The sequence below is a fragment of the Myodes glareolus genome, chromosome 5 (assembly GCF_982192425.1).
Source record: "Myodes glareolus chromosome 5, mMyoGla1.1, whole genome shotgun sequence".
Taxonomy (NCBI): Eukaryota; Metazoa; Chordata; class Mammalia; order Rodentia; family Cricetidae; genus Myodes; species Myodes glareolus.
In genome coordinates this window covers 71,566,068-71,591,207 of record NC_142030.1, presented here as the reverse complement: position 1 = coordinate 71,591,207, position 25,140 = coordinate 71,566,068, and the positions used below count along the sequence as shown (strand labels likewise).

Sequence of the window (25,140 nt, the reverse complement as noted above, 5' to 3'; positions counted from 1 at the left end):
TCAGCTACGTTGTCTTCATAGGCTCTGGGTTCAATGCCGGGGTCAAACAAGATCTTCCAATGGACCCTGATTCTAGGTCTCCTTCGGCTCTTGTTGGAATCTCATTACCCTGCTTCGGTGCCACACTGTCCTAAGGAACGTTGTTGCTTTCATTCAAGATATACCCTTCCTGGGGTGATTTTCACAAAAATCTTATCTGTCCATGATATTGCTTCTTAAAATTTTTCTTGGAAAATAAAACCAAAATTCCTCCACACAGCAGCTAAGGCCTTTGTGCCTGGCTCCTTTCACCTCCCTTTTCTCACTCTGCACAGGAGCCACTGACCACTGACTCGCCACCTAGGCCATGCTATTTCAGCCATTTGAAAACACAAATAAGACTGGGCAGTGGTGGTGCGTGCCTTTAATCCCAACACTCAGAGGCGGGAATGGAGGCGTGGGAGGGGTGGGGGGAAGGCAAGATCATTCTGGTCTATGGAGCAAGTAAGTTCCAGGACAGCCAGAGCTGTTACACACAGAGACCTGTCCATCTCCCCCCTCCAAAAAAAAAAAAAAAAAACACCCAAAAAGATGAAGAAGGTGAAGAAGATAAAGAAGAAGATGAAGATGATGAATAGGAGAAGGATGAGAGGAAGAGGAACAAGAAGAAACACATATGGATCCCAAAGACATCTAGTCATTCTAGCTTTTGTTTGTGATCTGTTGGCTCTAGTCCACACCCCCAAGAGATTTAATGGGGACCCTGACTATGCACTGAGGGTACACATACGACTTTATCATATTTACTTGCTTTCAACTTCATTTCTACCTTCAAGTTCTTTAAGTATCTTGAGACTATAGATGTTTCCTATCCAAAGCAAGTAGACACAAATGTTAAGTGAATGTCAACCCAATAATTTAGTAACTCATGACAATCCAGAAATCAAAAAGAGGCAGTATTTTTGCTAATTCACATAACAAGTAATAAAGTCAAGTTATCTCTTCCTTAAATCTCATTGGCTTGGTGAGTTATGTTCTTCATAATAAGAAAACAGTGTATATTCAGCATGTATTCCAAGTATCTATATTGCAAGATGGAATTGATCATTAATTAACAGCACTGGTTTTTGCGGCCCTAGCTTCAGGGAGTTGAGCACGTCTGCAAACGGCAGGCCTTATGCTCATGTAACCCGCTCCCAAATAAGAGTAGATGGAAAAGTAAGACAGAGAGAAGATCGGGATGGCAACAGAGAAACAGAGACAAGTCTCTCTACAGAGGAGTTCTTTCTCTGCCTTAGAGCCTTGCATGCTCCATCTGGAAGACATAGACAGCAAGGCTATTGGCTTGGAGAGAGCCACCATGAGTAGAATGATAGCCCAGGCCATCGTACATCATAGGGAGCTCATAATGAGCTCGCAATAGGGATCAGGAAAACACAACCTACACAATGAAGAATGGACCAAGTTCCTCTGAGAGGACAGGCTGATAAATGACGCTGACACATGCAAGGAAATAAACAAGGCAGAGTCATGGGGAGGTTTCAAGCCAAGAAAAAGGAAATTAAAAATAAACAGGCAAAATGGAAATAGACCAGATTAGTGGGGAAGGAAATTCCATTGTTGTTACTGGAGATAATACTGTAAACAACAAATAATAAATCAAAACAAAGTGAGGAAGCTACACAAGATGGCTTTGGCTGCACTCTCCACATGTCATGGAAATGTAACTGGATAAACGAGACAAATTACAAAATCTCCGAACAAACACTGTCCAGCTGTAAGCACGCTGCACGCCAGCGGCCCCACAGTGCGGACTCTGCCGTCCGCCACAGCTGCTCTCTCATCTCGGCCGTGTGGGTGACAGTTGGCCCATTTTCAGGGCTGAGACTGAACTCTCCTGTGAACTGGCTTCCCACAGACTACTCCGTACCCTATCTGGGAAGCATGCATTTCTGCATTGGCAACAGTCCCTTAAAGCACCCTGCAGGCGAGGAGGGTCACAGAGAGGCTGTCAGCTCTTACAGGATTGATTCCACAAGTTTTGGAGATTCTCCACCCACCATCCCACCCCGACAGTGGAGGTCTTTCCCACCCATCCTCATTGTCTACACGAGGTAGGAGACACTGGGCTCCATACTATCCCCTTTGCGCTCCCATCCACACAGTAACCTTATAAGGTGGTTGCCACTATTTTACCATGGTGAAAAGTGAGATTCAGAGGGGCTAAGTAACTGTATTACACTACTAGGAAGTCAAAGGTTCCCAAGTTCATCTCCCCACCCCCACCCCCCACGCCCCGTATGCCAACTCTGGGTCCTTTAAGAAGGCATTGTCTCCATCCCCTCTCCTACTCTCACATCACTTCTGAAAGCCCTTCTCCATCCCCTCTCATCCTTGCTGGAGCACCCCCTGCTACTCCTTCATGTGCACCAGGCTGATGTCAGTTTCTCTCTGACACAACAGCACCCCGTAGAGAGAGGCTCACACCGGGGTAGGCATGGGTAAGAGCAGCAGATGGAGAGGGAAATTTCACCAGCGATAGATTGATTATTCCTTTTCCTCTTCTCTGATTGGGGTAGGCTTTACAGATGTGTGACTGACAGTCTCTACTTAGTCACATGGGACCCCTTGCTCAAAGGAATCCCATATATTTGGCTGAATGCTTGGCTACCCTACACCCAAATTATACAGCCACCGACTTGCCTATTCCTCTTTGAGGATAAAGTATTTTATACTTTTTATTCTTCAAACTTACACTTTCTTTCAGCAATTAATGAGTTAGAATTCTCCTGCTTGTTCTCCTAAAGGCCAGATAGTTTATGTGGCAGCCCAGTTTTTGTAAACAGAGAACAGGAGGCATTGTGGCCTTTCTCCCGTGTGCTGTAAAATCTTGGAGTAATGTACTATCCTCTTTCTTAAAACACAGGGTCAAAGGTTACAAACCAGTCTCCATACAGGCATCACTGACAAGAACCACCAACAGCACCACATACATGTTGGAATCCACATAAAATTCAGTGGCAATCTTCTTTTCTAGTCATGAATGAGTACAAAATATCATAAACCTTACGAAAATCAGTTCTGAAAAGCTGTTACCCTAAAATCCCCAACACCCCCCAAAAAATCATTTTATCGAACTCCTGAATGGTCAGAGCATTCACAAGCAGGACCCAGGCCGGAGAAGGGGAGTAGAATGCTTTTTTAAAAAGCAAGTGTGTAATCAGAGAACACAGAAGCAATTTTTCTTCTGTTAGACATTAAAAAATAAAATTTCTTGAGAAAAATGTTCTGCTGTCTCTACTGCAGGAAGCAGGGGAGTAAAATTAAAAACAGGAAAGCCAAGAGCAAGTGGAAGAAGGGTGCTCCCAGATGACACAGACAAAGGATTTTCCCATCAGAAGTCACACGAGGGTTTCCAGGGTCACCTTGACTTCAAGTCCTACAATTCTGACATCTCCACTGTGACTAAACAATCTTGGTTTTTTAATTAGGGTTTTTCCGGAGTTAAGTCAGATCCAAGGATCAGTCTAATCAAAATGTGTCAATTGAAGAAACTAATAGCAGTTTAAAACTGGGCAGATGACTATCCTTAAAACAGGATTATCGCTAGAGAGAAAGATGCATTTCCTGGTAAGGGAATAATTTTTACAACTGAAGTTTGTACTTTTAATGTCTATAAATTTTTATATTGTGGTATGTGAGCATGTGGCGTGTGGGCAAGTGTACATGTGTATTTGTGTCCATATGCATGCATACATGCATGTAGAGCCCAGAGAATGACAGTGTGCATCTCCCTCTACTGTATTCCATGTTATAGACTGAGATAGAGCAGTGGTTCTCAACCTTCCTGATGCTGAGCTCCTTTAAGACAGTTCCTTATGTTGTAGTGACCCCCAACCATAAAAATTATTCATTGCTACTTCATACTGTAATTTTGATAGTGTTATGAATCATAATGTAAATATCTGATGTGCAGAATATCTATACACTCGATATTTATGTCTCTAAGGGGTCATGACCACAGGTAGGTAATCTCTTACCTCTACCCACAGCTCACCGATTCAGCTAGTCTAGCTAGCCAGGGAGCTCAGGCTTCCTGTCCCCACCATGCCCACCCAGCATGTCCATGGGTGCTGGAGACCAAACTCTACCTCAGGCTCACTCGGCAGGTCCTTCCCCCTCTAAGCCTTCTCTCTGGTCCTTGTATATTCTTTTAAAATTACTCCTACCACTATGCTTATAAATATACCATCTGTACATAAAATCTTAATAATCCAGTGTTTCTTTTCCTTCAAAAATACTTATTAACTAGAGAGAGTCACATTTTCCATGATAAAATAGTGGTCTGAACTAAAGGCTTTATACCTCCATGACCATTAAGCACAAAAGTTAATGAGTGGAGGTTAGTCTTAGAGACATAAATATCGAGCAGCAACCTAAAGACACAAAAATTGCTATTATTAGTATCCCTGTCATTTGATAAAAATTATCTATGATGACCATAGAAAGATAACCGTCTTGAAATATGGCTTTAAGGTAAGTTCTAGGGCCTGACTGCACTCATAAATCTCTATCTGTTTTATTAACTCCATGATTAACTTTGATAAATCAGTCCACAGTTATTGAATTTCACTTTCTTTCTAGGGTAACTAACAGGGAATGAGACATCCTTCATCAATTATCTCCTTTTCTCCTCCTCCCTCTTTTCTTTAACTGTTTCTGGAAGGGAAAAGAGTGTTCCATATCGAGAGCCTTCCAGGGATACTCTGGTGGGTCTCGTCTTTCTCTATCAGAATAAGGCTTCTCTTCTGCCCCTACAGAGTCCATTACCTGTATTAACAGTGATAGGGGAGTTCAGTCAATCACATTCTATCTGTGGGCGTGTTGCCCTAAGGCAAAAGTTTATCTATAAACCTGAAGGGTGCAATTCCCCGCCCTCTCTCGCTCTGGCCTGGATCCAGCGTTCCGGACAGTTGGGATTCTGGTGTAAGTTTTTCCTTCTGTTTTATTAAAGCTGTATCTTTTGTAAGATAGTCTGGGGACCTTTAATTATCGATCGCACTGCGTCTTCATAAGAGTACATGAGCTTTTCTTTGTGTCTCATATATACTTAAGTTCTTTGCTTCTACATGAAGAAATCTTTTAATTTTCAAATTCAACTACATATTCATCTGGAAAACGCCTGGCATTCGCCCTTCTCCACTCTTCCCAAGATTATTTGTCTTGTGTCTTTTCCACCCTCCTGCCCTTTCCTCCTCATCCTTCTTCCTGCTGAGCTGAGGTCCTGTCCAGATAAGCCGGCTTGTTTATCTTTATCTTCTACTATCTCCAGCTCCCCCATCCATCAGGAACAGCCTCTGCATTTCAGTCTGACTCACAGGTTCAGACCGAGTACCAAGAGCAGCAGAGACCTGAGCCTGGATAATGACTCAACAGCTCGTCTTCTTTGTAACTCGAGGGCAGACCATTGCACCTTTCTTAGCCTCGGCTTTCTCTTTTTAAATATGACATAAAGAAACTGCAGAGACCTCCTGTACGCACTACAGCTTGGATGCAAAGGTATCCTGGCAGCCAGGAGCCAAAGAATACCACAAAGTCACACCGCACAACAAACCTCACACAAGAGATTTGTTGGGAGAGGAGAAACCAGGAGGGTGACTGCCTCTGCTCAGGCGAGAAACAGCAGAGAACTTATAGGATACCGGGCTTATATAGAGCTTCTTAGGAAGGGGGTGGGACTTTTCATGGTATGGCTTTCCACGGTGGAGATTGTTGGGATTTCATGTTCAGAGATTGGGCATTTTATTCAGTAGAGCAAGGGCAGGGTTCAGCAGTTAGAGTAGTCTGTGGGTGGAACCTGGCAGTTAGAGGATCTTGGGGGAGTGGCCTGGCCACTTGTGTGGTTCGAGGGACTTACACCTCCAATTTACAAAATAATACACTCATCTTCTCCATGAGTGGGGGCAAAACTAACATGAATTATTATTCTATGTTAGCTGAAAGATTTATATCGATAAAGGATTTACATTGCTTAGTATAAATAAGGATTTATATTGGGATTTGGCTCATCACATATATTTTGCTTACTCCCACACTATGCATTCACTAAGCATGGATAAAACAAGGAGCATGTCACCACAGAGCAATGTTAAATAGCAGCTGCATTTGACGCAACATGATGGGTATAAGTACGTCAGCTAGGAGGCTTGGCAGTGACAGAGCCACAGAAGATCTTCATCTTTGAAGTGTCAACTGCATTTCTGCCCTATAGAAGGCAGTTAGCCTACCTTCTGTAGAGAACTTTCAGCTTGCTTTGCTTTCCACAAGTTTCTCTGACCTCTGCTGTCAGACTGCCAGCTCATCAAGAGCAAGACTGGGCATCAACTTAATATACTGCTTCAATTTTTTAAAAATGACCAGTACCCTTTGGAAACACTTGCTTTTAATTAAAAGCATTTCACTGGAATAAAGGATTAAGAAGCTGCCATCATGGTGTATTTTGGAATAAATGTCCATCATTGGACAACCAGTTTCAAAGGAATTTTTATTACATAAAGGTCTCACTGGGGACTGAGCAAGATTACACAACAGAGTTTATGCAGTTAGAAACAACTCTGAAGGCAAATGTCTCCAGTCAAATGCAAAACAAAATTTAAAAGTGTGAAGGATTTTTACTTAATTCAACATTATTTTTTAAAACTATTTATTTTAATTTTATGTGTATGGATGTTTTGCCTGAATATATGTCTATGTACATGTGTGTAGTACTGGAGGAACCAGAAGAGGGCAATGAATTTCCCCTAGAACTGGAGTTACTGAAAGTTGTGAACTGTCACGTGGGTGCTGGGGACCAATCCAGTTCTCAGGAAGAACAAAAAGTGCTTTTAACTGCTGAGTCATCTCTCCAGCCCCTCTAGCTGAGAATTTCTAAAAGCGAATCCCATTGGACTTAAGGTTTTGTCTATTTTCTCTGAGCACTGATAGTATTTGGCAGAACTTCTTGATTTTTTTTAAAGGAAAGAAACATCCAGACCAATGTTGTACCACCCTCTTGAAGCTCCCCAGAGAAAGGCTGCTGTGGCAGGAATTCCTGCTGAGCACACTGCCAACCCCAGGAAACAGCTGGGCTCCTCCCTGTCTCCTTTCAGCGGCAATCTGGCAACACATCCACAATGCAGACTTGGAAGAGCACACCAAAGTACAACTGGGGTTGAGATCACAAAGACTACTTCAGGGTTCTAGGACAGCAAGGGGAGTTCTAGCGGACCGTGTATTTTATAGCCTGATACGACCCAGCTCAGCTATGATGGACTATGTGCTTGACAGCTTAAATGAGACAGAGCTGCAAATCACATGACTTTCCCAGGCACGAACGTTTCACAATTCTGTAGACTCTAACTTTAACTGACTGAATGAAGGCAAAAGGCAAGAATCCTTAGGGGAGCAGACGCTGTACAACAGCGAGCAGGCTTTTTTCCTGTACATGTTGAAATAAAAACCATCCTTCTTAGGTCTCAAAAGTTCTGACGTGGACATGGACCACATGACCACCCACCCCACAGGCACTGGGCTACCTGGCAAGCGTCACGTTGGCAGCAAGAAAGCCTGAACAGGAGCCCCATTTCCTGTGTCATCGCGGGAGCTTAAGGAGCTTTCCTCCCAGCCCCTCACCTCTCCTCACAGAGCCACAGTACCACTCACATAACTGTGCCCTCAGATGTCAAAACTCTCAGCTCCAAGATATCTCAGTGGGTAAAGAGACTTGCTGCCAAGCCTATGACCTGACTCTGAGCCCTGGGACACACATAGTGGAAGGAAAGAACCAACTTTGTCAAGTTGTGCTCTGATCTACACACACACACACACACACACACACACACCACTAAATTACACACACATGCATATACACACATTAAATAAGCAAAATGTTAAAACAAAACAAAACCTGAATTCCCAGGAATTGAGTCTTTAAAAATGTGAGAGGTGAGTTGATTTCCTTTGGAAGGTATGTAAGATCTCAAATGTGGCACTTGCCAGAGAAATGCTCAGATGATAGGTATTTGCCACACAAGCATAAGGACCTAATACAGATTCTTAGCACCAACCTAAAAAGCCAGGTATGGCCTTGGTGCTGTACATCTGTGAGCCCTCTGTGGAGGCAGAGGCAGGTTGGTCCCTGGAGCTCACTGGCTGGCCAGCCTAGTCAAAGGGTATGCTCCAGACTCGGTGAAAGACTCTGTCTCCAAACATACAGGGAGAACGACTTCACCTGTGCTGGTACACACACACACTCACACACACACACACACACACACACACACACACACAATCTAAAATGTTGGATTCTGTGGTAGAAATGCTTACCAGTTAATGCACACAATTGTTTTGATTATCTTCCAGTAAACGTCCCCTACCACTGTCCAGACTGAAGGCGCCGCCTGCACAGTCTTTCGTTTCCTATGAACAGAAGCTGAATCTATTTCATTACAGTCATGTTACTAGGCCACAGGAACACGGCAGGTGTGCATGGGACAGTCTCTCCTAAGAACCCTTCTGGGAGAGGCACAGGAGGGAGCTGGTTCTCAAACAGCCCGCGTCTGTGCTCAGAACCTCCAGGTGGCACGCAGTAACCATGCGCTGCTAGCTGCAGCCCTCTTCATTTGATCTGACAACACTGTGCCCCACACAGAGCACTCACTCACTAGCTACCAATATGTGGTATTGGAATATCCAGTTAGTGATGCCCAGGACCCAGCCATAAGATAATAACCAGCTATAAGAAACGGCACTTGACAGAGAATCTCCATGTGAATGTGTTGATGCTTTCCTGATCCTGGCCCCTACAAGAGGAATAAATCTAAGACTGGATCCCGCAGCCACCCAGGGATGGGGTCTGAGATGTTGTACTGGAGTAAGTTCATCTACTAACTTGGACTTTAAACTTTCTTGGTTTGGGGACTGTCATCTGATCTAACGTGGGAAGCCCATCCTCAATGGGCTCAAAAACTCAACATCCTGGGTGAATGCAAGAATGCTATGCCACGATAAAATTAATAAGGGGAACGTCTATCAGCGCTGCTGCTGAGCCTGCTGCCTAGGTCTTCTGAGGCTATCCGCTCACGCCTCGCATGGCCAGGGCATGAAGAACACCAAAGAAGTTAAGGTTAGCTTTGTGTGTGTGAGTGTGCGTGCACGTGTGTGCGTGTACGTGTATGTATGTGTGTGTGTACATGTGTGTGTGTGTGTAAATATGCCACACTGTGGTTTTAGAATAAGAAGACAAATTTCTTTTAGGAGTCTGTTTCCTCCTCCCCCAAGGGGTTCCAGGAACTGAACTGAATTCAGCACGCTGTGTGGAAAGCATTTTACCCTCTGAACCACCTCACCAAGGTCATAGCTTAACAGAATTCTTTTTTTTTACATTTTTTTAATAATTATGAATTTGCCATATATCATATAGTGACATTTTCATCAGAAAATGCTGTATCATGATTTGAATTATGCTTTGCATATCTTGGAAATGCAGTCTCTCTTTGATGAGACTCTCATTTGTCTTTTAGTGAGCTGAACTAAGAATACTGCAGCTTGGGCTGCAGTGGTTACCAGCACTGGCTGCTCTTCCAGAAGGCCTGGTTTGGTTCCTAGCATCCACATGGTGACTCACAACTGTCCGTACCTCCAATTCTAGGGGAATTGAAGCACTGTCTTGACCTCCAGGGGCACCAGGCATACACGATACACAGTTATATGTACAGGCAAAACATCCACACACATAAATAAAAATAAATAAACCTTTAAAAATTAATACTACAACTTTTTTCATCCTCTTTTTCCCTCTTACTTCAAGCCCTATGTGGACACACTGTACTGTGGGGAATGTCCCCAGTGTTCTTGTGTATATTGGGCAGAGAAATTGTAAAAATTTAATCTCTACAGTCAATCAAAGACAAAATATATTGTTTTGAAGTAAACAACAACAACAACAACAGCCCTTAAGTCTAAATGAAACAACCCAAAACTAAATTTGGTTCTCAAATTTTAAACAGATTGTCAAAATATGTTTGGAAAACCACTTTATAAAAGAAGAGTCGGGAATGTTTCAAGACTTCTGCCTATGGGAAAGGCTTGCTGGAATATATTAAGCAGATATTGAATAAGAACTGAACTTTTTCTTCAAAGCTGCACACATTCCCAGCAGGCCCATGCCTGGACTTCTTGTCAGCCTTCCGTGTGACACCAGCCAGCACCGTCCTCTCAGATGCTGCAGTAAATGATTTGTGCACATCTGCAGGACCGGTTAACCCTGGATTATGTTTTCACTGGGGTAAGGGCTTGGACAGATGTTGCTCTGGTCTAATTGGCCCATTTTATCTGCCCATTTTCCACATGCATACAGTATTTGATAACCAAACTGCAAAACACCTCAGTTTCTATACAGCAAATGAGAAGCGAGTGGAATGTGGGGTTGGTCTCACTGTCCACATGAAGTGCATTCCAGGGTCTGTCTGAAGGGAAAGCCTTTCATTCCCTGGCACTGTTTCATTTCCTAGGTTGCAGTTTCTTTTCCTTCTGTTGGCTGCCCCTCCTTAATCCTTACAGGACTGTGACGGTTAACCTCCACAGTCAGTTTGGCTGGGCTCTGACTCGCCACAGAGACACACCTCGAGGCACGTCTGTGATGGTATTTCAGAGCAGTTCAGATGCAGAGGGAAGACCCAAGCTGAATATGGGATGGAATCATCTGATAGGCTGCACTTCACATGGACCAAGAAGGGATCAAAGAGGAAGCCAGCTCATCACTTACATTCACCTCTGCTTCCTGACTATGGACATTATGTAACAGCCACCGCAAGCTCCCACCGCCATGCCTTCCCTGCCACCATGGACATATACCCTGAAACCACGAACTGAGACAAATCCTTCATTCCCAGCATGCTTTTATCACAGTAACAGAAAGAACTTTCCACTCCTCTTTAGTTCTCTCAGTACCACAGACTGATCTTGCTATTTCCAGTAAACCAGAGTAAAACCAAAAGAGAACATTTCTGGATTCTAAATTCTGTTGTTGTTGTTTTGTTTTGTTTTTGTTTTTCAAAACAGGGTTTCTCTGTAGCTTTGGAGCCTGTCCTGAATCTAGCTGTTGTAGACCAGGCTGGCCTTGAGCTCACAGAGATCCTCCTGTCTCTGCCTCCTGAGTACTGGGATTAAAGGCGTGTGCCACCACTGCCCAGCAATTCTAAATTCTTAGCAGCAACTTTGTGAATATAGATTGAGGTTGAACTGTCCTGTTTCCTGGCTGCACCCTCTGGCTTTCAGCTTCAAAAGGGCAAATATTCAGGGTCATGCTGAAGCTGCATCTAACAGCATGCTGGGCACAGGAGGGAAGGAGGAGACACACCATTTCCTTAGCTACTGACCAGTCCTCACCCCAGGTGTGTACAGTACAGGGAAAATCAAAAGTAAACAAGAGTGGTGAGGTCTCTTAAACATGATCAATGAGCAGTTCACATGCATATGAGGAGGAGACACATTTCCAGAAAGCAGGAGAGGTGCTGGAAGTTTCTACACAGACCACTTTCTACAGTACGGAGCGATTCCTTCTTACAGAGAAACCAGAGCTTGAAGAACTCATGTGACCTATCCAAGGTCAACAGCAGAGCCCAAATTTGAAAATAGATCTGTCTGACTCAGAACAATTCTATTCTTACACCACCTTTCTGTGACCTTCACTTGCCACAGAATTGTGGTTAATCTGGGACTTTGAAAAGGAAACAATCAGGGCTGGAGAGATGGCTCAGAGGTTAAGAGCATTGCCTGCTCTTCCAAAGGTCCTGAGTTCAATTCCCAGCAACCACATGGTGGCTCACAACCATTTGTAATGGGGTCTGGTGCCCTCTTCTGGCCAGCAGGCATACACACTGACAGAATATTGTATCCATAATAAATAAATAAATATATAAAAAAGGAAACAATCAGCAAAGCGAGGAGCAACCTACTAGAGAACAGAAAGCTTTGCCAACTACACATCAGAGAGGGGATTAATATACAGGATACATAAAGAATGGGAACAATTAAACACCAAAAAAAATCGTTAGTCAGAAAATGGGCTATTGAACTGAGATGGTTCTCAAAAAGAAGAAATGCTTGGGAAAGTATGTAACATCCTGTGTCAGGGAAAGGAAAATAAAAACTGTCTTGAGGGTCCACCTCAGTCTGTCAGGGTGGCTAACAGGCAGAGAACGACAGCAAAAACTGACAACGATGCAGCGAAAGGAGAGTCTTACACGTCATCGCTAGTCAGAACGTAAGCTCCAACAGCTACTGCGAACATCAGTACGGGAGTTCCTAGAGGAACTACAGGTAAAACTACCATGTAACCCAACTGTACCACTTCTGAGAACGTGTCCACAGAGCCCAAAGTCAACACACCACAAAGATACTTGCACATCCATATTTATTGCGACATGGGTCACAATTGCCAGGAAACAGAACACAGCCTAGATGGCCACCAACAGATGACTGGGAAGAAAGTCTGGTGCATAGACACAAGGAATTTTACACAGCCAAGAGAAGAAAATGAAGTCACAACTTTTTCAGGAAAACAGAACAGAAGATTGTTATTTTAATCAAAATGAACCATACTCAGAAGGACAGATACTGTGGCTTTTTTCTCATTTCCAGAATCTAGATTTCAGAAACGAGTGTGACAGGAAAGTTCAAAGGAGAAAGTGAGAGGGGAGGAAGAAAGCTTGAGGGAGGGGATGGGGGCAATGGACTTGGAATCTGCAGCTTGAACAGAAGGGCAGAATATTAAGAAAGACTTTCAAGGTGGGAGAAGAGGGTGTGCAGGGTCAGCCCGGAAGAGACAGAGGAAAAGTGAAGTGTGATAATGTATGTATGTGTATGAATGCAATTAGTGAAGCATGTGCCTGGTGAACTAAAAGAAAAGTTAACAACGACAGCAACTTTAACTGTTGACCTTGTAACTTTAACACTTAGCAAAAAGTCCTGACTCCCTTCAATAGAGTAGCAGGGAAATGTGCTCTTCTCATCTGGGCCACTGCATCTACCACACTCACCCTGAACTGCTTTCAGATTCTTCAGGTTCACTTTGCCAGCCCCTCCCCATCTCTGGCTTCCTCAGCCTTCCTGACCCTTCCCTTCCACGGCAAAATAAACAGTGCACACCACCACGACAGAGTCGGGGAAACAGAAGCAGAATCTTGACAGCCAGCCTTTCGCTCCTTACTCACGAATGTAAAGTTTCATTACAGAATGACATGATCTGCAAATCGAATCGTGTGAAGTTTTTTTCAAGCCACATGTGGCACCTATTACAATAGCCACTGACTTCTCCTTTCCCCACACTTTTGGAGGGGGTGGGCTTGTGATTCACCAGGCCTTGGCTCCAGCTGTGCTCACCACTGACTCTGGATTCCAGAGATCTGCATTGCTAGCCTCACAGAGTCCTGAGGTCCACTCACACACCAGCTAAGCTTAAGCAGATGTCAGCAAGCCAACCGTCTACCCACTCCCTCCCTTCCTCGCTGCAGTCTGGACCAAAAGAAGGTGTAGAGTTTCATGTTATGTTTTCTTCGTTTCTATGCCCTTAAAAGGAATTCCAGGCTCATGGATTTGTGTATATCGTACCACAGACAGCATGGGGTATAGTGGAATCTGGTCCAATCAGTTCTCAGGTCTTATCTGAGGCAGAAATGCATTGATTAAGTCCGCCTGGCAATCTGTCAGAGACTGCCTGGAGGACAGCTGAAGTCTCCCCACTTCCTTGCCACAGACCCCCAGAGTTGTTCAGATCCCACTCCGGTTCCTACTGGACCAATTAGTCAAAACTCTCCTCTGTACTCTCAGAACTAAAACCTGGCAGCAGTAGCCCTCCATGTATAACAGACTGTCACAACTGGCTTCACAAACCCACAGAGAAACTGCAACCGAAAGGCAGAGCCTTGAATAAACTGCAGTAGTGCATTAGCGGCGGCATTTATTTCAAATGTAGAGTCCTGTGTTTCGCACAGTCCCGGCATTTATTTCAAATGTAGAGTCCCGTGTTTCGCACAGTCCTGGTGAGCGCACCCCTATCATCTTAAGGGTGCAGAGAGAGGTCATGGACTCCTTTGTGCTGGCCCGACCCTGTAAGCAGCTCTCTCCAAGTTTTCCTGGGTTGGGACTCCCAGGAAAGAGGCCCTACCTGCTACTCTTGACCAGATATTTTGAGGAGGATATTTTGAGGGTGCTTCATGTCACAGCCAGAGTTTGTGCCCGGAAAATTAAAACTTGCTTGTCTGAATTACAATGACCCTCTAGAGTATGGTACCATGGATACTAGGAAAGTTTCACAAATATGCCCATTCTGAGCATAAACTCAGAAAAACCATTTATAAGAAAATAAAGAATAAGTAAGGCCTAAAGTGCTTTCCCCGGGAGAAGGCACCCAGCACCTCTGCAGTGCTGCAGGTGACCTGGCCCTCTTGATACTCAAAACTATGTCCTGGTGGTTTGTGGGGGTGAAATTCCAATTTTGGTTCACGTATGTCTCTCATTTCATCTGATTTTTCTTCTTTGTGGATGTCTTATAATGTATATGAATATTAGACTGTTGCATGTATATTATTAACATATAAATAGTTAAATGTACGCCAACACTTTCAAAGTCACTGCCTTCTCCATGCAAAGCAGCCACTGTTTTAACTCACAAAAGAACTTCTTCCCCGTGTCTGTCCTGTTTCTATGACCTACCACGCCGTCCCCGGCACCCAAGCTGGACTTTTCAGGACGATCCTTCAGGGCTCCAGGTCATGGAGCCCCTTATCCAGTACCGTCACATTCTGCTGATTACTCCCCTGAAGGGCATCCAGAATAGGTCGTCTCTGCACTTCAGCATTATCCCTGCACACACCTCCACTGTCTCTAAGCAGGGCTCCTGCCACAGCCATGGTACTGACCTCCACCTTCCTCCTTTTCCTCCAACGTCATCAGAGACATCTTCCCAGAGCCCTCTCACACACCACTGCCCTGCTTAGGAACCTGCAGCAGGAATGTCCGACCACACGACATGGCTCAGGGTTCTCAGCACAGTCCTTCATGGGGTGACCTCATCCCGCCCTTCAGATCATATGCTCTCCTCTACACTGTTCCAACTCCCCTCCCCGCATACACTGCCCAACTTCTTATTCTGAAATTGTGCCCTCCCGTGGTGCATATGGTCTTTCCTACCCAGAACCCTCCTCTTTCCTCCTCTTCTGTTATCCCTCTGCAACACAAGAGCTGACGCTTATTAAGCACATGTGTGACTCCATGACCCTTGACCTTATGGCACTTCACATTGATTCTGACCCAACACAGTCAATAACATAACCAGAATTCCATTCCAAATCACTCTGATTCCAAAGCATATGCCTTTAACCACTGATTGGCTTTCAAAGAAAACGCAATTATCACCTCTGAGGTCCCACACCACTGTGGAAATGTATTCCTCTTCCCTGAGTAAGTGAGCCCAAGACACATATCTCATCTTAGGAGCACAGTTCATGAGTTCTGACAAGTGTATGCTCCTTTGTTTCTGGGAGTGAGATCAAGAAAGAGAGCATTTACCACCTGTCCCAGCTGACATTACCCCGTTCTCAGCCCTGGACAACCATCGACTCCCAGTTGACATCACATCATTCTCATCCCCGGGCAACCATGGACTTCCTTCCTGACCCTATATTAAGTTTTTTTTTTTTCCCAGAGTTTTACTGAACTTTTCTACAGTGTCTCCTCTTGTTTCCTGGCTTCTTCGGCTACAGCTTGTATTTTAAGATTCATCCACATTGTGAGGTGATATTCCATTGTTAAATGTCTTATTTATACATCCACCTGTTAATAGACATTTGCGTTGTTTCCAGAGTGGTTCCTTGGAAGTGAGAGGACTGTTTGTGCACACCTTTTCACATGGGCACATGTTTTCAGTTCCCTTAAATAAACATCTAAGAATGGAATTTTTGGGTGAGATGGTAGGTTCAGATTTAACTTAGAAGAAACTGCTGGGACAAAGCACTCAAGCCGTTCTGGAACAGTTCCATACTCCTGTAGGTAGTGCATGAGTTGTTCTGTAGCTTTTATCAAAATGTGCTCATTTCAGCCTTTCAAAGTGCTCCATTCTAATCTAATAAACCTGTGATAGCATCACACCGTGGCTATAATTCATTTCTCTGGTGACAAATTATATTGAACCCCAATATATCTCCCTTGGTGAAGAATATATTCAAGGACTGGAGAGATGGTTCAAAGGTTAAGAGCACTGGCTGCTCTTCCAAAGGACCCAGGTTCAATTCCCAGCACCCAGATGGCAGCTCACAACTGTCTATAGTTCCAGTTCCAGGGAATCTGATATCCTTACACAGACATACATGCAGGCAGAACATTAATGTACATACAATAAAAATAAATAAGTCATTGAAAATAGAGGGTGTTGAGGAGGTGGCTTGGCAGTTAAGAGCACTGACTTCTCTTCCAGAGGACCCAGGTTCAAGTCTCAGCATCCACATGACAATTCAAAACTACCTGTAACTTCAGTTTCAGAGGACCTGACACCCATGGTAAAGTACCAATACACATAAAATAATAATAATAAAAAGAATGTATTCAAATGTATCTCTTTTCATTGACTTATTTTGGATTTTTTGTTGTTGTTTTGCTTTGTTTTGTCTTTTTCAAAACAGGATTCCTCTGTGTAGCTGTGTCTGTCCTGGAACTAACTATGTAGAACAGGTTAGCCTCACACTCCCAGAGATCCACCTGCCTTTACTTCCCAAGTGCTGGGATTAAAGGCATGTGCCAGCACTGCCTGACTTTTTATTGACTGTAATTGGCTCTGGCAATGACTTCAGAGTTTGGTATGTATTCTAGACACGACTTTGTGATGGTTAATATTGACAGTCAACCTGACAGAATCTAAAATCACCTAGCAGTCTACAGAGGTCAAGTCTATAGAGGAGTTCCTAGATTGAGTTAGCAGCAAATGGGTGTGACAGCATTCCGTGGGTGGGTATCAGATGGAGTAAAAAGGAGAAACAGCGAAGTGAGCACCAGAGGTCATCCATCTCTGCCTAATGACTACAGAAGGGATGGAACCAGCTGTCTGGAATGCCTATCACCTTGTCTCCCCATCATAGCTTTTTAAGAAGAAAGCATTTCTTCCTTAAGTTGCTTTGCTGAGGAATTCTGACACAGCAAAGAGAGCAGGAGTAAGCTGTCCTTACAAAGTCACACAGAAAATAAACTATATACATGTTGTGGTGTATCTGTACACTGTGTGAAGATGGATTGCTGTGACTGGTGTAACAAAATTTGAACATCCAGTAGCTAGGCAGGAGGCATAGGTGGGACTTCTGGGCTGAGAGAGAGCAGGGGAGGAGAATCGAGGCCTGGGGAAAAGCCAGGAGGAGCAGAGCAAGCAGGATTGCAGGAGGAGAAGTAACAGTCATGAGCCAAGTGGCAGAATGTAGATTAATATAAATGGGTTAATTTAAGTTATAAGACTTAGGAATAAGCCTAGGCTGAAGGCCAAAGCTTTCATAATTAATAAGAAGTCCCCATTATTTGGGAGCTGGTAAGACAGAAAAGGGCTCATTACATGCACACACACACACACACACACACACACACACACACTTACTGGCAGTCTGAGGTCTACCTTTTTACTTGCATTTTCTTACTGTTGTTTTGTTTAGAACATTAATTTTTCAAAATGTATTTATATGTGTATCAGTGTCTTGCCTGCATGCACGTTTACACACCAAGGAGGCCAGAAGAGGGAATCGGATCCCCTGGGGCTAGAGTTACAAATGGTTGTGAGTTGCCATGTGGGTGCTGGAAGAGGAGCCAGAGTTCTTAACTACTGAACCATCTCTCCAGCTCCAAAAACATTACTTTTAAATTGTTAATATGTTCCAAATTACAACATTTTTCTTTTATGTTCCTGGTTTTTGGGGTCCTTGCTACCAAATCTTTGTCTACACAGAGGTGACAATGTTTCTTCTGGGAAGTTCTATCACTTTACCATTTATATTTGGGGCTAATCTAGTTTTATTCTGCTGCTGTGATAAACACTCTGGCCAAGAGCAATCTGGAGAAGAGATGATTTATTTGGCTTACACATCCAGGTGATAATCCATTATTGAGAGAAGTTAAGGCAGGAGCCATGGGTACACTGCTTACAAGCTAGCTCTCTGGGTCACTCACAGGCTTCTGCTTAGCCATCTCAAAACAACCTGCGTAGGGATGATGCAGCTGTTCACCCTGGGCTGGCTCCTCCTCCATCAGTTAACAATCAGGAGAATCTCCTCACAATAGGGATGATGCAGCTGCCCAACCTGGGCTGGCTCCTCCATCAGTTAACAATCAGGAGAATCTCCTCACAATAGGGATGATGCAGCTGTTCACCCTGGGCTGGCTCCTCCATCAGTTAACAATCAGGAGAACCCCCTCACAGTCCTCTCACAGGACAAGCTGATTAGCCAATTCCTCAGTTGAGGGTTTTCTCAGGTGACTCCAGGCTGTGTCAAGTTGACAAGCTAACCAGGACAGAGACTTTGGAAATAACGCAAGTAAGATAAAGTCAGGTTCTATATTTTTCCTACATAGAGAAGTTGTTCCAGAGCATTTATTGGAAGGGTAATATCTCCTATGTTGAACTGCCTACTATCTTCATTAGAAATCAATTTTAATATGTATGAGTCTATTTCTGAATGTTGTTGTGTTCATTGATTCTGTCAAATTTGTGCTAAAACACACTGACTTGAACACTACAGCAGTGTAAGATCTGAAGTTAGTAAGTATAACTCCTCTTCTTTAATTCTTTGTCAAGACAGTTTCTACGGATCCAGGTATCTAGGTTCCAATACAAATCAGCTTGTTATCAATCTCAGAGCAGAAGCATGCAGGCACCATCCTGAGAGTTTCACAAAACAAGCTTCTGAAGTCACTGATACTCCTTCTACCCTTTGTTACCATTTCCTTCTACTTGAGAGTTGTCTGCACTCACATTTTCTAGTGTAATGGGGATGCGTAGGCTGTTGCTTGTAGAGCTGTCTTATGTTCTGATGTAAACGTTTAGGCCCAGAAATTTCCCTTCCAGCTAAATTTCACAAATATTGTGTGCACTTTCTGTTAAGCCTAAAATGTATTTTGGTTTATGTGTGGGAGGGTTATTACATGTTCCTGTGGGTGTGAACACATGAGTGGATGCATACTGGAGACTAGCGTCACCAACAGATATGTTCTTTGATAGATCCCCACCTTAACTTTTTTTTTTTCCCATGAGAATTGCCATTTATTCCAAAGTTGCCAAAATCATCACCAAGGATTCACCAAGGGGTGCCAAGGGAACGAGGAGGCTCAAACACTGATTGGGGGTTGTCAGGAGTTTGGAGGAAGGTGGAATGGGTGGGGGAACCCAGGCTGTTCCTCCCCCATCTAATGCCACAGAGAAGATCCTCCTCTAGCCGGCTCCCCTCCCATCCCCCATGTCCAGTTTTTCTCAGGAGGAGGTGGGTTGGGGACTTGGGAAGAGGGTGTAGTGTGAGTAGGCCCCAGGAGGGGGAAGGGCACTGGGGGGAGGGTCCCCCATTTCACATGCACTCACAACACTGATCTCCCAGGGAACAGAAGTTAGGGAAGTCAGCTGAACCAGGCCTTCCTCCTATCCTGGATTATAGGAGGAAGGGATTAGTGTTGGGGGCTGGGGGGCCCGGGGGCATCATAGGAGGCAGGCCAGGGCCTCCACCAAGAGGAGAAATGTAGGTGGGTGGCGCTCCAGGAACTGGGGGCACAGGACTGAGACGAAGCTGGTTCAGGGTAAGCGTTGCAGGGGGTGCTGGCTGGAAAGGATTGGTGATGGAGGGGCCAGTGGCCGGAGCTCCGCTTGGCAGGAATGGGTTGGAAGCCTTGGATCCTGGCGGTGTCGGGCCTGGCCGGCTCACCAGTGAGTCCAGGTCCACGAGGGCTGCGTTGGGGCCTAGGAATGACTCCGGAGTCTTCCGTGTGGGAGGGGTGGGAGTCGGGGTCGCAGCAGGTGGAGGACTCCCCACAGCCTCAGCCAGAGACCCCCCAACCCCACTTTTTAAAACACACACACACACACACACACACACACACACACACGTATGCTTTTTGAAGATTTCTTTTTAAGTGTGTCTGTGTGTGTGTACATACACACGAGTGAGGTGCTTACAGAGCCCAGAAGATGGTTTCCGAGCCCCTGGAGCTGTAGTTAGTACAGCAGCTGTGAGCTACCTAGTGCGGTTGCTGGTGATGAACTCTGTAAGAAGTCTCACCAGGTGTGCTAGCTCTTCAGCCCCTGACTTCATCTTATCTTGAAACACGGTCTTGCATCTTGAACCTGCATCTCACTCACTTAGTTAAACTGGTTGGTCCCTGAACCTCAGGCATCTGTCCCCCAAGCACTGGAGTTACAGATACATGCCACCACTCCCTACATTTTACTTGGGTGGTAAGGATCCAACCCGAGTCCTCACACCTGTGAAACAGGCACACCACTAACCGAGCCATCTCCCAGCCCTTCCCTTCTCTTTCATTAACTATTTTTCAATCCCAGTATGATTGGTTTATTACCTATACTCTATTTCAAATGATATATGTTTATATTATTCTACTCTAGTTTGCCCACTTTGGACAAACTTCTTATATATAAGAATTTCATAAGTGTATACTTCCTTCCAGTCTCTTGCACTTGGCACTCATGATGCCATGCAATTTTTAATTTTCTGTGTTATAGATCCCACAATACATTGTTTTTACTTTACATTTAAGTGATCGATTACATTTGAATAAATGCTAAACAACAGTAAGAGTCCTTGATATCTACTCACATATTTGTCATTTTCAGAGTCCCATTGAGCATAAAATATTTAACTCACATGTATGGATCCACATTTTAACAAATCGATTTGATTCTTGTTGTTCTCTCTCTCTCTCTCTCTCTCTTTTGCCTGTGTCTCCTATAGTGGAGGGACCTTGGACTCCTGATCCTCCTGCCTCTGCCCCTCAAATGCAGGGACTGCAGCCAGGACCCCCATGCCTGGCCCCCTTATATCTTGTGCGCAGGCTACAAACTTTCATAGTTTCATTGCTCTGGAGAAAGTGTTTTATTTCACTTCCATCTCTACAAGATGTTTTCAGAGGATGTAGAATTTTATATTGGTAAGAATCTTTCCAGTACTTTAAAGATCTTTCATTGTCTTCTACCTTACTCTCCTTCAGGAAGTAGAAAAGACGTCGAAATTCTTCTCCCCTCTGCATAAAGCATCCCTCTTTTCTCTATCTAGTTTCACAAAGCTGTTTACACAGGAAGCAAACAGTTGTGGTTTGACTGTGATTTTTTTTGGTGTGGTCTTCTTTGTGTTTTAATCCTTGTTCATCTTCTGAAGCTGCTTGTGTCAACTTTATATTCTTTACAAAATTTGGAAAACTATTTGGCCATTTCTTTGAGCATTTTCCCTGTTCTTCTGCTTCTCCCTTTCCCAGTGCCTCAGCGATTCACTGCTTTCCCTAGCTTTTTTTTTGTCTATAAGGAAGAGTCAACGTGTGATGCTCTGTTGTTGAGCCTCCAAGCATCTTTGCGACATCACTGACATCACTGTAGAACTCTGCCCTTTGGGCTTGATGAGGGCCCTGATGGTCTGGAAATCTGAGCAGCTGTGATAACTTACGAGAAACTCTCACAAGGTCTGGTCTAGGTCATTCCCTCAGAGCAGAGGACATCAGCAGACCCTTACCTGAGGTTCCAACACTCACATACCTTCCTGACCCCTCACTAAACACAAGGAATCCCTGCCCTGGCTGCATGTGGTGGACTCTGGTGTCCAGACTGCTTGGTGTCGGGATTCCGGTGACACGGCTTGCATGCACTATCATGAACGAAGGAGGAGACATTTTGGTGATGTGGATGTCCCTGAGTCAGTCGTGGTCCTGTAAGATGTCAGCCTTCTCCCGTGACACTTTATATAATCCGGATAAACTCAGGGTTCTCCAGGCCGGACAGGGACAAATAATTCCTCTCTTCTATTGGTGCCCAACCTGAGGTAAAGAGATACTCTAAAGTCTCCCCAGAAGAAGCTATGTAGCAGCTAAGCCTGTCCTGTCATTAACCCCTTCATCATGTGAAACTCATTTTAGATAATGGACTCCGTCTTTTTATGTTGTCCTTCTTCTCATTACGTTCATATTTTACTTTTTACCAGTTCATCATATTGAGTATTTTTATGACCATGTTTTCAGGTCTTCCCTAATTTTTTTACTCTGTCATTTTGGAGCTTGTGACTTTGACTGATTTTTTTTTTCCCCTGCACTCTGTATGTGTAGCAATTTAAAAAAAAAATCAGATGCTAAGCACTCTGAACTTGGCATTAAGTACTGACTTTAATTCCTTTTTTAAAAATACTGTCCATTGTTCTGATGAGTACTAAATCTTTTGTAGATTAGTTTAAATCTGTTGGTGCTTTTTCCAAAGCTTTTTAGTGAGTGTCTAAATTATCCTCCACTCTAGGCTATTTCCACCCCACCACTAACAGTTGAGCCTTAAAGGGTTTCTGATGGATGTGCCAGGTGTGACATAAGCTCTCTCTGCTCTCACTGGCAGAAACTCAAATCCCTTCTGGTCCTGTGTGGCCTCAGTGAATGGTTCTGCGTGCACAAAACCGAATAACATTTCTTTTCCAGCAGCCTCACTCTTCCCAGGTTCTGGAACACCTTCCTCCCAAGGGCTCTCCCTCAGCACTCACTCTCTCACAGTCACCTAGCACTAACCTCCCCCTTCACACCTCAGGGAAACACGGGCTCTATTTGTTTCTCCCTCTCTTCCTCCAAGTTTAAAACTGCCTGAAGTGGCAAGCAAGGACAATCTCCTGGTGCACCTCAGTCCTTTGTCTGACAAGGAATTCAGGGAAGAAGTTAGGAGGGGACTCTATTCTTTCTTGTGGCTAGAAACGAAAGTCTGTGTGGGTGTTTCTGCTTTAAAAAGAAAAAGGGAAAAAAAACTATATATTTTAAGTGTCCATCTTTTACATAGAATTCTATATAGCATAGGACAATTGCTAAAACACAAAATCAAATAAAGAATTATACAAATTAACTAACATTGTCATGTGATATTTGTTGCAAGTCTTTCTCTGTCCCACCAGCCAGCTCCCAAATAATGGCACAGAGATTTTTTATTAATTATGAAAGCTTGGCTGATAACTTAGGCTTGTTTCTAACTAGCTCTTATGACTAAAATTAATTCATTTTTAAATCTACATTCCTTTATGTGGCTCAGTTCCCTTTACTTTGTAATGTCCATGCTGCTTGCTCTGAGTCCCTTGGTGTTTCCACCCTTCTTCTTCCCAGCATCCTGTGTTCCCGGAAATCCTGCCTAGCTATTGGTCATTCAGTCTTTTATTAAATCAATGAGATTGACAAATCTTCACAGTATACAAAAGATTATTAGGAGCCTGAAGAAAGTTCCTGCTTGCTGAAAAAGGGAGTCATTCTCCTTATCTCTGGCAGAAAGGAACTTATGGCCCTTCTGGTAACATATGACTGGTACCCATTAACTTGTCACGATCAATGCCTCTAGGCTCCCCAGTCCCTGATCATGCAAACCCCACCCCAGCAAGCCCTAGCCTTATGAAAGCTAATAAGTTATTGTAAACTGTTAAGAATAATTAAGAAAAATATGACTAAAGTAAAGTCTTTAAAGAAAAAAATAAAGTAATATTTTAGTTAGAAAAAAAAAGGCCATGTTAGAATTGGAAATAAATCACAAGGATCCTGAATCCTACATGCTGCTTTGTTGACTTTGAATTTTTTCAATGTTGATGAATAAATGACAGCTGTTGAGAGACACTGAATTGTGGAAGGGACAACTGAATTAAACTAGCCAAGATACTTTAGGGATGTCTTAACTTTAAGATGGAAGTCATCATTTAGGGGTGGCTGAAAATTGTTATGGGTCATGGTAAGAAAGAAAACTAAACAAAAGAGATTAAATTCAAGGATCTCATTCTGAAGAAAAAAAAAGGATATGGTATAGAAATGATGGGATGAAAGGGTAAATTGTTGAGTCTACTTCTGAACACTGTATATATGTTTCTATTCTTGTTTAAGGTATTGTACCTATGCAGCTTATTTAAAAATGTAATATAAATTTCTAGACCTTGAAAGTTATTATTACAAACTATTTAAGATAATTAATAAATGTAGATTTAGTAGTTAGTCATCTATAACAATCAAATTTGTGGCCAGGTTAGGTATATTTTCAAGGTCAAACAGATACATTTAGATAGACAGATAGTCTTCAAATACTTCAAAGATCTACAGAATATGGCATTTAAGATGTTTAAATAATATAAAACTTTTTTTGACAGTGAGACATATTTGTTCCTGACAGCACCAATTTACTTTCAAAAAGGTTGATGGGTATCAAAGAAACTCCATGTAGAATATACTTTCTTTGTGGCAAAAGCTAGCCATTTGGCCAAGAAACTACCCTTGCCTCTGCTGCTGGCAGTATGCTGTCCAAACTAAACAAGCAGAACACAAAAGAAAGTAACTGCCAATTTTTGCCAAGATAGAGTAGGATAATAATCCTTAAAAAATTCCTATTTCACAGAAAAGTCTGTCAGATATTTTAGGCCCATATACTGAAGATGGTTGCCCTAACATTACAGAGGAAACGGGGTGACTGTTCAGGTAGCCAAATGTCTCTGTCATTTCCTAGTTTTGGAAGTTTCTTTCTGTGCACTTCCTGTTTATTCAAGTAATATTTTATTGTTCTTGGGTCTCTGAATTGAAGACTAGATAGTTATAGTTACAGTTTTCCTTGTTGCCAAATTCAGAAAAAAATATAAGCGATGTAAAGTTTATAAAATTGAAAAATATAAAAGCCTAAGTTATTTATCTGAAAAGATGTTTTATGGTCTAAAAAGATATTTTTAAGATGGTAAGACAAGTTATAATAAAAAATGATTTCGGTATAAAACTTTGAATTCATCAGCTAGAATAGGTAATATTTTCTCCAAATTTGCCAAATGCAGATGGACTGGTCATTGTGAGTGTGATTCTTGCTTGATGATTGTTCTTATTGTATATAGTTTCACTATGTTA

At 43.3% G+C, this 25,140-nt stretch overlaps 1 protein-coding gene across 2 annotated transcripts in view; it reads right to left on the bottom strand.

Annotated features, from left to right (window-relative positions):
• Rgl1 (ral guanine nucleotide dissociation stimulator like 1) overlaps nt 1-25,140 on the bottom strand; it is a 255,495-nt gene that overhangs the window by 157,927 nt on the left and 72,428 nt on the right. The gene's annotated exons all lie outside the window — the stretch shown is intronic.